The 12630-nt window shown below is 40.2% G+C and overlaps 1 protein-coding gene across 4 annotated transcripts in view; it reads left to right on the plus strand.

Annotated features, from left to right (window-relative positions):
* Nucleotides 1–896: 896 nt before the first annotated feature.
* The window catches only part of ARHGEF28 (Rho guanine nucleotide exchange factor 28), a 306138-nt gene continuing 294404 nt past the window's right edge, over nt 897–12630 (plus strand). For 2 of the 4 annotated variants that reach the window (XM_081287605.1, XM_081287606.1), the window contains exon 1: nt 1367–1499. The gene's annotated coding sequence lies outside the window, so the exon portion shown is untranslated. Of the gene's footprint in view, nt 1229–1316; nt 1500–12630 lie in introns of those variants that run through there. The other 2 variants (XM_081287604.1, XM_081287607.1) reach the window with 2 other exon arrangements.

The raw sequence follows: 12630 nt of genomic DNA on the forward strand, positions 1-12630 counted from the left end.
TTTTTTTTATTTGGTAATCATTTTTGTCCACACTTTTGAAGGTACTTCAAAAGTGCAGACCAAATTCAAGCAGACATTTAATCTCCAGTAGACATTTTAATGTTAAAAACTTTTTTATGTTTGAAAAAAATATTATTGCTTTTATTTTTATCTTTAGTACCTTGAAGTCCTGGCAATGGGCAGGAACTTCTTTTGGGTTCACAGCTCTGTGGGACAGAATTGGCTGGGATGAGCACCCTGGTCAAGAGTGCAATGCCAGAGTCCAGGTTCCTTTACCCAGAAGGAATGGCTGGAACAGGGATATGGTCTTCAGACAGGGGATGGTCTTTTCTTGCTAACTTGTCCTTCCTCAAGCTCCATATCAAAGTGGGCTCTGGAAGGTGGTCAAGACTAAGAGGTGATGGTGACAGGTGGGAAAGGGTGCTCCTTTCTGACTTGGTGCCTTGCTTCCCTATCAGGTCTTTTAGAGAAGAACAGAGATCAAGGTGATTACAGAAAAGTCAAATCGGCAATTTTACCTTTAAGGCTGCAACAATCATCTGTTTTATAGAGGTCTGGCTGACAGACTTGTAAGCTTGGGGTTACAATCAGTTCTAAGTGAGTGGAAAAGCGGGTTGAAGGATAAAAACAATCCTCCATATTGTTCATTGTTTAAAAAAAAAGGATATGGTTTTCATTCGTTTTTGAAGTCGCAAGGTTGCCGACTTTTGGCCACTTGCATGCAAGAACGCAAAGGGAATCACAGCTTGCAAAAAGCTCCCGGCCAGAGGAACACCAGCCTCATGAAATAAGAGGGCGTTTACTGTTTTTTAAATAATACTTCCTATTGTAATAGACCTGGGTCGCATTATGTCACGGGTGTGGTGGCTTTTGGCTGAGGACAGCCCGGCCTCCCCCGGGCTTGGCACAACTCCTCTCAGGAGTGGACCGCCAGCCCCTTCCTCCTGCGGCGCCTAGGCGTGGGGGCCCCCAAGGCGCACGGGCGCCGCCCCTCGGGTGCAACCGGGCCCTCCCTTGGCGCTGCAGGTCCGCGCCAGTCTCCGCGCGTCCCGGAGCTCCATGCTGGGGGAAGGGAAGCCAAGGCGACCTGCCACCGCCCCGCGGCAGGAGGGGCTGGTGGAGCCTTAGGAGTCCGAGCAGCTTCAGGTTTCCTCCTGGAGCCGGTGTCAAGCGCGGCTGGCGGGCCTCGCCATGTGATGCGGCGGCTGCGAGCCGTGGAGGCCCGGAGGTGGGCAGTCGCAGGATCCAGTGGCCGCGGGGAGGTGCGGGGGGAGTGGGGGCGGCACCAGTGGCTGGCAAGCCAGGCGGCGGGGGAGCCTCGGCTCCGCCCCCTCCGCTCGGGCCCCAGCAGGGCCGCCGCCGGGTGTTGGCAGCTCCGGTTAGAGGCTTCCCGGCTTCGGGCAGCGGCGGGCCGGGGGCGCATACCTGGGCGCCCTGGGGCAGGCCACGAGGGGCTGCGCCTCGCCTGGGCTCCGGAGGCTACGGGGCCGCAGCTCCAGGTAAATGTTCCTTGGGGCTCCATCCTCCACGTCTCCCGGTAGCCCTGGGCTGAAAAGTTTGCCCACCTGACTTTGCAGGGGACAAACTCTCTCCAGAGGCCACTTGCTCCTCGGGGACGCAGGGGTCAGCAGACGTGAAACTGGGGTGCTACTGTATGCAGGGCGGAGGAAGGGCTGGGCGCCGCCTCCCGGTCTGTCGGGGACCGCAACAAGTGCAGAGAGCTGCTCAGTTTTGCACGGCGGCGGCAGCTGTGGAGCGCGAGGTTGCTCCGGCAGCACAAGAGCACCGTGAGCCTGCAGCGACCCTTCTTGCCCTGGTCGGCCAACCTTGGGGACGGGGGATGGGCGGAGGGAATACCCAACGCGAGTCCTTCGGGAGTCGGGGAGAAGGGAGAGCTTCGAAAGCTGGGGTCTGCATTTCCCATCTGTGCCTCTGATCTTGGGTTGAGGTACTTGGAGGGACTCCAAAAGTGCAAACCAAGCTCAAGCTCCGGGCACAAACACTAACATTTATTTTGTGTGGAAACATTTGCTGTTATAAAAAGCATCTGTGGTCCTCTTGGTTGGGAGGAGCTTTCAGGATTCTGTGGGATTTCTCGCACTTATTTTATGGAAAGGTTTTCTCCTGGAATATTGGGATATGGGTTGTTGCACCCTAACCTTCTCGTGCTTAGCGTTGGCGAAGGGTCATAATGACAGACCTGTAGTCGACTGAGAAGCAGAGGGAGAAACCATTCTTGTCTGTGGAAAACCATGTGGAAACTGGGTGCTCAGGCCGCTTAGGAAATGACAATTCTGGTTTCCCAGACACCAGTTAGATTTTCAAGAGAGAATCCACTTTAGGAGACGACGAGGTCCTTCCTATGTTACAGTTGAGTGGGTGGAGAAAGGAGGCAACATCTGTGTGTGCACTGCTTCCCCCTCCTTGACCCCTGCTTGGGTCTCAGTCTCCACAGACTGAGATGAGGTTTACCACCAGTCCGCCCATTGGGCAAGTAATGAAAAAACAAAACAAAACAAAAAAACAAGTAAGCTGGTTATAAGGAACTGACCATTTGAGGTTCCATGTGTCCTGAGGCTTTGTCCTCTTGTGTTCCTCCTCCTGAAGCTTGTCTGGGTGAACAAAATCTTGTTTTCACAGCCAGAAAATAAAAAAACTTGCCCTTCTGTTCTGTGGGATCCACTTTGCACAGAACAGTCCAGATTGATAACTTTACCTGGAAGGTTTCTATATCTTTGTCCTGGAATTATATATAAAGGTTGTCAAAATAAATAGGTGTTGCCTAATCTTCACCAATGGCCAAGCTAACCCCTTGGGAGTATTTGGAGGAAAAGGAATAAATACTGCAAAAGCCTTTGGAATTTTTAATGCAATATAGCATTTCAATGTAATATTCTGATGTGGACATGGTATTTGATTATTATACTCATTAACTTTGATTAAATAGGAATTTGAATAGCAGCAGACCTGATAGTTAGTGGACAGGGAAACAGAGTCACAGAGCTAGTAATTGGGTGTGTGATTCAGATGTGTTCTGGCTAATAGGAGAATGGAGAACAGAGAGTGTTTGTTCTGCTTTTGACTGTTTTTCTTATCAAAACCACATAATCAGGCCAATCAAGCACAGGTTATGTAACAGATGTATCATTAGACTTCTCTTTGAAGTACCGTCTGTCCTCTAAGCAGTTAAGAAACACTTAAAGGTAAAGAAAAAGAAAAAAAGAAGTAGTTGGTAAGAGTCTATGAAATTTCATCAGGGCCTCTGCTTGGATTTCACACTTTTTTTTTCTCTCTTTTTAAACATATGAGTACTGTAGAAGTGTTAGGAATAAATTCTTATTGTGTTTTTATGAGAAACTACTCTTGTGGATAAGACATTGGGCAGGAATTTCAGGTGAGCTCTGATACATGACCTCTTTTAGTATGCCACATGAGAAAAGGAAATGTGTTTAAAGCAGTATTAAAACAAATAGGGGGATATACTATATTACTTTTTATTAAGAATTCAGTACAAAATTGGTCACCACTAAATTGGTACATAAGTTCCAACTTCAAGACCTGCCAGGGTTTATGACCAAGTACTGACTTCCAAGAAGAAAGATTTATGATATAGATGTTGGAAAACCCTTTTCTACTGAGCCATGGCTAGCATGGTACTGAAAAGAACCTAAATTACTCTCAAACTCTCAAGCTGATTATAATTTTATTATGCTTTAATTTACTGATTAGATATGACAGATCTGATTTATGTAGGTTTTGTTTTATTGCATTTGTATTTATGTTGCTTTTAGTGGAGCAAAGTAGCTATGCCTCTCCCCACCCCCACCGAGTGTCCTTAAACAGGATTTGTTATGAAGAGATGGGTCATGCTGGGCAACTCCTACTGAATTAAAAACAGTAGTACATTTGAAATGTACCAAATTGGGGGAATTTTGCCATGTGGAGAGTTGTACTGTAAATATTATGCCAACCTTTAAGGCTTGAGTCCAGATCTCTTGCTTAGGCAAAGCTGGGCTTAGAAATATTTTTCTTGCTTACAAAGCATAGATCAGGACATATCTGACAGAGCGTCTTGCCCTAAGTGGATGGTACGCTGTCATTTTGTCCAGTCTCCACAACATTTGGGTTATTATTCTACTGAAAATAAGTTCTCAAAACTTCAAGGCAGTGTTAACTGTTGTTTTGCCATTTTGACAGTCTATCGTGCGCCTCTCTGTGAAAAAAAATTTTGGGGGGACCAGTGTGCTTAACCATTGAGCCACAACTCCCCCCCCTTTTTTTAAAAAATTTTTTGAGACAGGGTCTTGCTAAGTTGCTTTAGGGCCTTGCTAAGTTACAGAGGCTGGCTTTGAACCTATGATCCTCTTGCTTCAGCCCCCAGAACCGCTGGGATTACAGGCATGCACCACCAGGGCGGGCTGAAATTTGTCTTTATTTACATTCATTCAATAAATATTTATTGAGAGCCTGGTATCGCTCTTTGCTCTAATTCTGTGGGTTGTGAATTTCATGTCACAGAGACACTTTGCTGGCTTTAGAGTTCTGGGATCTGCTGTATTTCCAGAGTAGACTTTTGCAGACTCCATATGGTCAAATAAGCCATGTGACTTTTTAATGTGATAGTGCATCTTCTTAATTGGCTCCCATTTTTCCCTTGAAATTTGATCTTAGGCACAATGGTAATTTGTTTATTTGTACCATTATTGCTCCTGGACTACTTCTCCTGGATCAGCAAGATAATGAGATTTGACATCATTTTAATAAGAGAAAAAGTAATATAATTGAATATTGGGTATTTGTTCCAGTGATGTTGGTTTTGAACACATTTATCAAAATGTATTTTTATTATTCTTTAGAGGTGTATTCTTATATTTTTGTTTAGTAATTTCCTCAACTATTAGCAATTTCAGGTTTGTTTTTCTTTAGAAAGTTAACACAAAAGTGATGTTCCTTTAAGAGTTGAAGAAATTATATCTATGAGTGAAGGCTGGAAAAGGCAGAAGTCAGCAATGGTACTTTTGCTTTCTGCAGTAGTGTGCCCAGAAGAGACCCTTCCAAAACTAGCATGCAAATAACATCCTGCCTATTTCAAGTGACAGGCTTTGACTGGTGTGCCTATGGCCATTTTGCCTTTTTAAAAATGTGCTTCTCTATAAATTTTCATCAAGTATATACACAGATATTCCCTGAACTCAATAGATGACCAAGAGATATATTGCGTACACTAACTGACTTTATGTTTTAGCTCTTAAGTTCATCATCGAACACTGGTGGCCATGCCCTTGGTGCTTAAAGCTTACTCCTTTTTTCCCATTATTTGATAATTTAAATAGATTTTATTTCATAAACTCTAACAAAGTGGTTTTGAGTGTGGACTTTGGAGCCAGACTGTCTGGGTTAGACAGTCATCCCAGCTTTGTCCTGACTGGGTGTCCTCTCCCTACCTTGTGTTTTCCATTTGTAAAATGGGAATAATAGTAGTAACCTGCGTTATTGGATTGTCAATGAGCTAACTGATGGAGCGCCCTTCTAGTAGTGCCTGGCAGAAAGTGTCAGAAAATGATTTTGATTATGTTTACAGAAACTCATAACCATTTAAAAAGAGTGGTAGTGCCAGGGTGTAGTTCAGTGGTAAAGCATGTGCTTAGCACGTGTGAGGCCCTGGGTTTTATCCCCAGCACCAAACACAAAAATAAAAACACAAAACAGTGGTGGCTTTACTAGGTTTTCCAAGTTTTAGAAGGCTGCGAGATGTCAGTGTGACCCAGGGGAAATAGCTCTAGGCTGGAAGTTCAAGGCAGGTGTGGAGTCCCTGGTAATGTCTCAGCCATTTGACCTTGGGCAAGTATGAATGCTTTCTGGTTTCCATTTCCTCATCCAGTTAAACAAAGGATTAGGCTGGATGGTCTCTAAGACCCTTTCAGTTTTAACATTCTGTACAGTCATGAAATTGGAAGGTGGGGAGGGTATTTGTCAATTCAGTCTCACCTGTCTGGGTCAACACTGTCAGGAATGTGCAGTCTACAGGTCTGCATTGTGCCTGCAGCAGGCAACCATAAGCATTTGAAGGGATGATGAGGTATAACTATTGTTGCTTTATCTTACCTTAATTGCAGTCACCAGGTTTAAATGACTTGCAGTTATTTTTCTGGACTTAGTCCAGAGAGATTTCAGACATAAAAGTCTGAATCTCACACATTCAGGTCATGTGGCTACCCTGGTCCCTTCCTTCTGAAGAACCCCCACACCCATGTGGAAGCTAGGTGGTAAAGCACTGGAAAGAGGAATGATAAACAGGCTGATTGTTTCTTAATTTTATGATAAAAATAAAATCTGGGCCAAAGGAGTTTACATTAAGGACCTTTAAGTGTGGTGAAACTTGAGAGGTTTTCATTGGGCTGCATGGTTCAGACAAAGACCCTCTCCAGCAAATTTCTGCAGCTGCATATCAAAAATACTTAGAAAAAAATGTCTTTAATGAACATGTACAAACTCCTCCCACTATTATTCTACTCTAAATGATACCATGTAACAATTATTTGCATTGTATTAGGTGTTACAAATAGTCTAGAGATAATTTAAAGTATACAGGAGGATGTGTGAGTTATATGCAAATATATGTAATTTTATTTGAAGGATATATTTTCCTCAAATTTTGGTATTCATGGATGTCTTGGTAACTATCCCCCTTGTATACTGAAGGATGACTGTATGTCTAACCTTTTTGACTTGTTTGCAATAGGTCTCATTTTTTCCCTAGCTAACATCTATTATAGTCCTCACAGCACTTTCTTTCTGGAACCTTCCACTTAGTAACAACCGAACTGCTTTCCCTTCTGAATTCCTGTTACCACATTGCTGGTTCCTCTCATTTATCACTTGCCACCTGCCCCTGGGTTCACTGTGTGTAAGTTTCTTGAGTGTATGTAAATCTCAACTTTCCAACCTCAGTCTAAGTCTGCTGATGGCAGAGACTCTGATTTAGGCTATTTTGTATATATATTTGTTTGTTGGTTCAATTATTTTGCTATTTTTATCTCAGGTCCTTTCAGTTCACAGCATTGCTGCAAAGACTAGTGGTAGTTTGTTCCTGTGTATCAGGTGTAGATTGCTTTGGAAAATATTGTAATGCAGGGAAAGGAAGGTCATAATGCTCAGGAAGTTGATGGATGGTTCTTTTTAATGTAAAAGGGAGACACTGTGGACATTTCCAAGGAAGTTGTATCATTCTGTTTGAGGAAATGAATGGAATTCTTGATTGGAATCTGAGTCTTTGGATTGGTAGAAACAGGAAAGTTTTTGTCTACTTGCTAGCAGACAACATTTCCCTTGTGTAACATACCTCCAGATGGTTGACCAGTCTGTCCTTGAATACTTTTGGTGATGAGGAACTCAACCATAAAGATATTCTAGTCTATCTTTGGAAAGCTGAGGCTTTTCAATACAATTCTTCCTTATACTAAGTTCACCATGATCCTGCTGCTTGGAGACCATTCTGAACAATTTCATTTTTATGAAAGCCACTTACATTTTTGAAAATTAAAACTTCTACCTTTGAACTTCTTTTATTGAAACTAGAAAAAAAAACCCTTCAAGTTTTTGCAGCTTTTGTTAAGTGGCATGATTTTGAATTCTTTCATCACCCTTAGTATTTAACATATTCCAAATCTACTATATTCTTCTTAAGGTGCTGACAGGGTGGAGTACAGTGGACCCATCCTAGTCTTGGAGAGATGCCCTTTTTTCCTAGGGAAAGGAGTAAAACCTCACTGATAAGATTAGCAGTTGAAAACCAGAGAGATAGTGAGACTCAGGGCTTTGCCACTTCTACCTTGTCTTGGACAAGTCACCTAAACTTTTAGTCTGAGTGTTTATTTTTCTCATAGGGTTGTTATAAGGACTTAATAAGCTAGTCTGTATAAATTGCTTGGCAAAGGACCTGAGAGAATAATTCCTGCATAAATATTACAACTATGGTACTTTTAAGCAGTGGTATTTGCTGATCCTCAAGGTTCACAGTCATCTTGAAATTGCATACTTTTTATACATGTTGTTACTGAGGCACATCTCATCATGGGATTGTGCAAAATTGTCCTTTTCAGGCTATGAACAATTTTACTCTCTCTTAAATGTATTTTCCTATATTTCACTATTTGATCTGGCCTTTCAGAAATATTTTAGCTTGTTTATAAATTTATAACATTCACTAACCATTATTAGTTTCAAGTTATCCACTATACGTGTGTGTATGGATGTGTATACACATGTGTGTGTGTGTGTGTGCGCGTATATATATATATATATATATATATATATATATATATATATATAAATGAACGTATTCATATATGCTTACCAACTGCTACCTTAACATTTACCTAGCACTTAAATTCAAGGAAAGTAGACTTATGCCACCAATTTTAACTATAAGACAGCTTTTAGCCTAAATCTCAAAGCAATTCTAAAAACTGCAAAATTTCCTAAAAATGTCAGGCTTAATGAAGAAGAATACCACCCTTTTGTATATATACGGTTATATTTATGATATATATCAAAGTAGAACATCCTCTTTTGTATATAAATGGTTGCATAGTCCTTTAATGCCTCAAGGATATTAAAAAATAAAAACACAACTGCTCTGAAGGGTGAGGTTTAGGATGGGGCAATCTGGTTTGCCTACATAAACTTCACACTTACATTCATCAGTTTTGGGTCGCATCATTCAACTAATTACCACCCATTTGTATGAGCATCTGATTATTAAACCTCCGTATTGTCATAAGGCTGCACACTTTATCTACTTTATCTCTTTATTTACCAGTCTAATAGCTTATAATTACATAATATAATGGGGTGATTCTCAGGGGAGTTATTCTTAGAGAACCCCATTGGCTCTGTGTGTCTGTTATTTTCTCTTTGATATATTTGTACACCAGTCCTCTAATTTTCTGCTCTAGAATCTTATCTAGGATCAACATGAAATGTGTTCTGTCTAGAATTTGTAGATTCTGCCTTTTTGAAAATGGAAATGACATATAGCTATCTCCCATAGTGAATCCTTGCATCAGTTTCTACAGTTTCTGATGTAGTTAGGAAATCTCATTGGATTCTTTCCTATCCTGGTATGTCCAGCAGCCTGGAACTAATTTAAAATAGCTTGATACTCACTTAAAACTGACTTTCACACTAAGAGATGTTCTTTATCTCCTCTTTAATTAGAAAAGCATTCTCCTCCAGGAGTAGACCAAGTCCAAGTAGACATAGAGGAGTTCTCCTTATTTCTATCATTCTTCCACATCCTCTCACCAGCCCTATGCAGATCTATCCCTTCCTTGACACTGTAGCATAAAAAAAAATAAATTGAAACATACATCTTATCTATAGCTTTTTGGAAAGCCTGAGGTTATTTGGGTCATTCATCTGTCTGATAGAAGTCTTAAGAGCAATATTCCTCATCTTTGTTCCTGAAAAGGGGCCAAGAAGAAGGCAAAAACAAAGCCTTTAAAAAAATGGTACAAGTGGAAAACAGCAGAAACCTAGGAATGAGAAGGCTAGAATTGTGAGCTTGTTGAATGTAATGATCCCTTCAAATCTCTGTAACATCAGTTTCATTTCCAAGTGGGAGGTCTTTGGCTATTTTTTTTTAATTTAATTTTTTTAGTTGTTGTTAGAACTTTATTTTTATTTGTTTATATGTGGTGCTGAGAATTGAACCCAGTGCCTCACACATACTAGGCAAATGCTCTACCACTGAGCCACCACCCCAGCCCCTGTCTTTGGCTATTTCTATTAATAGATGGATTTTTTTTTTTTTTGGTGGTGATTTCATTGTAGTAAAGTTAGGTGGAGGTGTAATTTGAATTGGGTGGAGTGTTAGGGGATTTAAGGTCTAGGTTTATGACTCTGTAGAAGAGTGTAATGTGTTTCCTTATTATTTTCAGAAGCCTTTTATTCTTTCATGTAAAAGAAGCAGTTGGTCTAATGCTGAAGGGTTGTCTTTTATGGAGTTCCCAAGTTTGCAACTTGTTCCAAGTGCTCATGAATGGATTTCTGGAAGTTGCTTTTATACCAGTTATCACAGCCCCCAGGGACTTAGCAAGTTTCCTGCTGGCTGTTTCCTATTCTTGTAGGCAAAGGACAATGTATAAAACCTATTATCAATATAGGGTTTTAACTGATGGAGTCTCAGGGGAGTAAAAGAGAAGCATTTCTTGTCAGTTGCATACTTCTTGTCAGAATAAGTTATATAAAATACTATGTATTATTTTCTCATTTGATCACCAGGCATATTGATAGCTTGCTTATTGAAAATAAAAGGAATTCTTGGTTTCAGTTAAAAGGTCTTATTTAGTTAGATGTTTGTTAAGGACACTTTTTCTCATGTCCTTTGATTTTTAGCTTTCTTATAAAAATGTGCTGGAATCTTATGCAAGAAGAGGGTGATGAGATTTTACACGGATTTTGTGTAGACAACTTGGATTGTTTTGCAACTACTGTGAAAACTCTAGGTTGTCTTCTTCAAGGCTGCAGAAAGTTCCAGGTTAACTTTTCACTTGCCTTATTCTTCTAACAGAAAATGGGGCTGAGCTAAAGAAAATCCAACTTCACTTAACCAGCAGTTTAAGAAAAATCTCATTTTGATAGAATGCCAAGTCTAATTTTCATACTGGTTTATCAGAAGAGGGTTTTTTAAAATTAAAAATAAAGAGTAAGATTTTTTTTCTTCCACATTTGTGGTAGGAATCTTTATCTTCATTCATTAACTGTTATTCATTGGGTCTTTGTTCACAAAAGTTCACATTATATACTTTTTTTTTCCATTATATACTTTTTTTGTCATTGTAAGTTATTAGATAACTTAAAAAGTGTCCACAGAAGTGGACAAGCAGTGGTGGAAATGAGAAGTAGGTGAGGTGTCTGGATTTAAATGAATTTTAAAACAGTCTTTTTAGTGTGAGTTGGACTTAATTGGTGGTGGTTTGTGCATTCAGTGTAGAGGGTAATAGATTGTATGTGAGATGAAGGTTTTAAAATGACTCTCAGTCTGGATATAGGTTGGATCACAGTGGAATTTGGGGGGAAATCTTATATTGTGCCTAATATGTTGGTTGGGTCATGTCACCTCTTTGGTCCCTGCTCACCTCATCTGAAACCCAGGGGGTTGGGGCCTGCCCACTCCATGATGTGTTCCATCTTGCAGCTTTTGTGAATGGAAGGATGGTATGTTAAGGCCCCTGGGGTTAGTAGCATAATGCTTGGTTCCCAGAGCACATTCAGATACTTGACTGACAATGTCTAGATTGTTCAGGAAGTTGAGTGTGAAGATGGTACTTTGGTATTGCATCTGCATAGGGAAAAATGATTGCTAATACTCTGAGGTTACCCTGTCACATTCAGCTCATGTTTTTGCTGTCAGAATACTTCAAGAGCAGTGAGGTGGAATCAACCAATAATAATCCAGTAATTATTTTTAATTGAATTTTAAGATGAGTAGAAGTGGGTATTAATTTCATTTTAGCAGATGGAACTTAATGGACCCTACTCCATTTAGAGTAGGTGGAGAATATGCCCTGAAATATTGGTATTTTTGATAAATATCAATTTTAAGCCAAAGTAAGAACATTTCTAATGGTTCATTCTTTCTTTTCCTGCCTCTTTCCTCTTCTTCCCCCTACTTTTCTCTCAAGAAATGTGTTGGTTTTCTTTCTGTTTCATTTCATAGTTTTTTTAAGCAAATTTTGAAAACCACTACTATATCATGTGATTTCTAACTAGTAATATTAAAAAAACACAAACTTGTGCATATAGGAAGTTTGTATTTTAAGGCATGACATCCCTTCATCTTTCATAAAACTTGAAGATAAAAATATTCAATTATGCTGGTGATTTGAACATTGGGCATTATTTTATTTGGGACTTTGTGTGCTACCTGTGAATACTCTAAACCCTTTCTTATCGTCTAGGAGTTCTTTCCAAAGCTTTTCCACTCCAGGGAGTATTAGGGGTTCTGTTTGCCTTTTGAACCTTCATTGAGTTGAGTTGAGCTAGTAATAACTAGGAACAGGCATATGCTGGGTGCTGGAGGATAAGAGATAATAGGCTTCTAGGTGGCTCTTGAGGAGTTCTCAGTGCTACCAGATCAGCTGCCATGAAAGCGGGTGGCTATGAGGAATGTGGAGATGGTGTAGCAGGGTGCTTTCAGCAGCCTGAGCAAAGGTATTTTTTTCTGATAGACATGCTTGATATAATAGGGACCAAAAGTATCATTTAGTTTTTTAACACCTGTTATGGTGTTATAAATATAATCTGTATTATAAGTATGTATCTGCTTCAGTGATGATGTAAAAACAGAAGTGAATTTAAGAAATAGCCATTGTAATGAAAACCTGCATACATTTTTTTAGTTTATAAATGTACTTGAAGGAATATCTTTCAGATGGTAGATTCAGCCACAAAATTTTGCATCTGCCTTAAAGTTTATTTTTTAGAAGTACACAATTGTTGTTAATAGGGATTAAAAAAACCCACCTTGCTAAGTTGTGCTTACAAATAAATTGGACATTTATAGTATCTATTTGGGGATGAGGAAGGCCTTGGATATTATAAAATAGAAGAGACTATTCTTGTTTA

Source organism: Spermophilus citellus (assembly GCF_964194105.1).
Source record: "Spermophilus citellus genome assembly, chromosome: 1".
Taxonomy (NCBI): Eukaryota; Metazoa; Chordata; class Mammalia; order Rodentia; family Sciuridae; genus Spermophilus; species Spermophilus citellus.